Source organism: Moschus berezovskii, chromosome 11 (assembly GCF_049115385.1).
Source record: "Moschus berezovskii isolate FMDL1 chromosome 11, NW_MosBer_1.0, whole genome shotgun sequence".
Taxonomy (NCBI): domain Eukaryota; kingdom Metazoa; phylum Chordata; class Mammalia; order Artiodactyla; family Moschidae; genus Moschus; species Moschus berezovskii.
Genome location: NC_142470.1, coordinates 78,633,005 through 78,637,490, shown reverse-complemented (window position 1 = coordinate 78,637,490; position 4,486 = coordinate 78,633,005). Strand labels below are relative to the sequence as shown.

At 48.0% G+C, this 4,486-nt stretch overlaps 1 non-coding gene across 1 annotated transcript; it reads right to left on the bottom strand.

Annotated features, from left to right (window-relative positions):
- Positions 1-3,912: 3,912 nt before the first annotated feature.
- On the bottom strand, positions 3,913-3,985 carry TRNAE-UUC (transfer RNA glutamic acid (anticodon UUC)). Its single transcript has one exon. It is a non-coding gene; the product is annotated as a tRNA-Glu (tRNA).
- Positions 3,986-4,486: the final 501 nt, after the last annotated feature.

The window sequence follows — 4,486 nt, the reverse complement described above, 5'->3', positions numbered from 1 at the left end:
AGGCCCAGTGTACCCCTGGCTGGCCCCATGCCCTTGAGAAGTCACCAACCCTCTCTGCCTGTCTTCTCATCTGTAAAGAATAATCCTGGAATAGTGTCTGCTTTGTGGACTGTCCTGATGATTAAGTGAGAAAAACACAGAAAGAGCCTAGAACAGCGCCATGATAACCACTGGACACCATATGATGGCTTTCCCTGCCCCCGCCTGCTCCCTCCTCCTCTCCCTGCTGGCTGCCTTTGCTCACTCAGAGATGCTCCCGAAGGACTGCATTCAATCCACACACCCCAGCTGCAGCCCCTCTGCACAGCTTAGCTTAGATTCTTGGGTGTGAGGATCCCGTTGGTCCCACTCCTTTTTCCACGGGTCTCTAATGACAACCAGCTGAGACCAGAGGACAGGGGCCTCAGGACACAGAATCTGGCTGTTTGAGCAGCTGGAGCTCTGGGTGAGCAGCAACGGGCCCCATCTGAGACCCTGCATCAGCCCATCACTCCCTCAAGCCCTCCTGGGCCCTGGATGAGATGGAGGTCCCGCTGGAGGAGACAGACAACAGAATTGGCATCCACCCTTGCCCTTCCCTATCATTGTCAGTTTATGGTACACTGTGAGGCTCCTGCCCTGGCTCTTGATGACAATGACAATCCTAACATTCTCCCTGCACTATACTGGTATAAGGCACTTTACTTATCCGTGAACTCTCTCTGACATTGCTCCTCTGGTAGTCAACAACCTAGGGAATTGGGTTTTGTCCCCGTGAAAGGTGATGAGATTATGGTGCCTCCACTCACGGCTTGGAACACAGCCAAGCTGAGAGTAAGGTCCCTGCTCATAGAGCCCGCCCCAGTTCACCAGATGGGAGAGAGGCAGGCAGCGCCTGTCACCGAGGCAGCAGAATGACCCCTCTGGGATCCATGGAAACATGTATCACCAGGAATCCTCTGCTGAAGTGTCACAGGGGCAGATATAAGGGTCCAGAACCCCACCCCCACCCACCCCATTTCACCGGCAGCTGCAGCCCATGGCCCAAGACCCACACTTCCAGGGGAGGAGAACAGCCCGTGCTGCCTGCCGCCCTCATCCTTTCTGCAGCCGGAGAGGAAGGTTCTGAAACAGATCACTCAAGAAGCTGGAAAGTCACCCAAAAAGCAAGAGGGTTCTCAAGACGCCAGGCAACCCAGAAACAAGAAAAGGTCACCACAGGAGCTGTGCACCAGGTCATGTGACCCCCCTGGCCTGCCCACCAGCTGATTGGGCCATGGGTGGTTTCCAGAACCAAAGTTCCTCCTCGTGCACCGGCCCACCGCCCAAGAGGTGGCAGGGCCCCGGCGGAGAGGCCCCAGCCTGCCGTGACTCCCCCTCCTCCCTCACTCCCACTCATTGTCTTCCCCTCTTAACTGTCTCTTTGGAATTTGGCAAGAAGTCAGCCATTGTGGGCCTCTTTTAAAAGCTGCTTTTTTTTCTCCCCGAACCGTTTGAGAATAGGTTGCATAAATCGTCCCCCTTTACCCCTTAATAATTCAGTGTGTTTTTGGTAAGAACAAAGGCTCTTGTCTTACGTAACCATAGCACAGTTAACAAATGAAGGAATTTACCCTGACCCAGTATTTTCTCTCCTTTCCTATTCATTTGCCAGTTTGCCGCTACTGTTCTTTGTAGCACTGTCTTCCCCCAACCCAAGATCCCACACTCCACTTAGCTGTCCTTCTCTTTAGCTTCCTTTCATCTGGAACAGCTCCTCGCCCTCTCTTTGCCTTTCATGACATTGACAGTGCCGAAGGCTGCAGAGGGTCTGGCCTCTGAGGTGTCAATGTGGTCGGAGAAAGAAGCAGTTTGGGGACTTTCCTGGCAGTCCAGTGGTTAAGATTCTGTGCTTCCATTACAGGGGGCATGGGTTTGATCCCTGGTTAAGGAACCAAGATTCCCACATGCTGCATGGTGTGGCAAAAACTATTTTTTTAAATGATACAAAAACAAAATTAATTAAAAAAAAAAAAGGCAGTGCGTGGTTGGAACAGAGGTTGAAAAGCAGTAGAAGCTGCAGGTTGGAGCTGGTTGGAGGCTTCACAGGTGGCACTAGTAAAGAACCTGCCTGCCAGCGCAGGAGATGTAACAGACACAGATTCGATCCCTGGGTCGGAAGATCCCCAGGAGGAGAGAATGGCAACCCACTCCAGTATTCTGGCCTGGAGGATCCCAGCAGGCTAAAATCCATGGGTCACAGAGTCGGACACAACTGAAGTGACTTAGCACAAACACACACATGAGCTGGTTGGAAGAGTCAGGAAGATAAAAAAATGCAGAGCAGGTGAATCTCTGTAAAGACAGAGAGAGCTCCAAACAGAAATGGATGCCCATTTTCAAGGGGGCAGAAAATGATGGAAGCCCAAAGAGCTTCACTGATTCTGTCCCAGACAACCTTTCCAGCTCCTGCAGCCTGAGGTCAAGATTCCCATCTGAATCCTTTCCCTGGTCCTTGAATGATCCCTCAAGACTTAAGGGACCTTGGGTGTGTCTCTTCCTGGTGGCTCTGCCCATTCCCAGAGAGGCACACTCTCCTCTCAGTGTGCACTTGGAGACCAGCCTTTGGGGGGCACGTGCCGGGGTACCCACCTTTAGCGGGAGGATTCTGACTAGAGGCAAAGGGGCACACACAGGTGGGTGTGGCAAAAGCCCATCTTGCAGGAAGTCAGTGCAAGAAGGTGAGGTGACTTGCCCAAAGACCCCCATGCTCCAGGGCAGTGGTCAACATACGGGCAGTCTGCATGCGAGAACCTTGTCTACTGCATTCTTCCTGGGACACCTGCCAACCAGAGGAGGAGCACATGTATGCTGAAACGGGGACCAGAGCAGGCATGGGGACACCACGGCAAAGACCAGCTGGCCTCAGGTGTCAGCTCTGATGCCTGAGATGGATCCCTTCACTGTGTACAGGTCACAGCACAGGTGTATTCTCCAGCTCCCTGTCCCCAGGTCCCAACAGCCCTCCTGAGTATATCATGGCTGTTCAAGGGCCTACAGTTGTTCTTAATTCATTATATTCTCTTAATAAAACTGTATGTATGCTTAATCTCATTTTATAAATTACTTTAGAGGGACGTGCCTGGTGGCCAGTGGTTAAGAATACGCCTGCCAATGCAGGTGACAGGGTTCAATGCCTGGTTGGAATTAGGATCCCACATGCCATGGGGCAACTAAGCCCACGTATTGCAACTATTGAGCCCTTGCAACACAATTGCTGAAGCCTGCACGCCTAGAGCCCATGCTCCACAATGAGAGATGCCATCACAATAAGCCCACACACCACAACTAGAAAGTAGACCCCATTCACTGCAACTAGAGAAAGTCCATGTGCAGCAATGAAAAGCTCATGGGCCATGATGAAGACCCAGCACAGCCCCCCCCAAAAAAATACTCATACATCTTCATCATTAGGATCTTCATCTACACTATAGATACATGCATCATTAAACACAACTTTCCAGAAGCTTCATTTTCATTTCCATATAAGATAGGGCATATTTAAATTTTTGGAATAATGTGGCCCCTAGAGCCACATATTAGAAGCCATTATTTACTTGTAACATAAGTAAAATATTAGGAGCATTGTCCACCCACCCAACCCCATTCCCCATAATATAACTTTTAAGGTGACTTTTTTTTACTTTTGCATAAATGGCATTATTTTGAGAGGGATAACTTAGGTATGGCATTGGGTTTTTTTCTTTTTGCAGCCTGAGGCAGTTGTAAAATAACTTAAATGTAGCTTTTTACAACTGTGTATTCTATAGTATTTTTTCATTTGGTGAAATTTTAACTGTTAATGTTTATGGCATTGTTGCTTTGTACCATTTATTAAATAAAAATTTAAAAAAATTTTTTTTTGGCCGGACCTCACAGCTTGTGAGATCTTAGTTCCCCAACCAGGGATTGAACCTGGGCCCATGGCAGTGAAAGTGCCAAGTCCTAACCACTGGACTGCCAGGGAACTTCCAGCATGACTGCTTTTTTTTTTTTAGCATGACTGCTTTTTAAGTGATCTTACAGAGCTTGTTTATAACATCTAACATCTGCAGTCTTAAATATCAACCTTCCAGGAATGATTTCTAAAATCAGTAATAAATTTTTTTGCCTTCTCTTTCAAAAAACTTAATTCATTTCAGATGACTTTTGTCAGTACCAAACACCAAAAATGGCTGAGGTTATTTAGGCTAACAGTCCTTCCCCAGACAATTCTTTGTGGTTCAAAATAAAAGGAACTTCCATAATATAAAAGATGTTATGAAACAGGAAAGATGCCTAATAGCCAAAACAATCTTGAGAAAGAAGGACAAAACTGAAGGTATCATACTCCTTGACTTCAGACTATGCTACAAAGTTTCAATAATCAAGACAGTATGCTAGCACAAAAATCAGACACACAGATCAGTGGAACAAAAAGAGAGCTCAGGGACTTGCCTAGTTGTCCAGTGGCTAAAACTCCCAATGC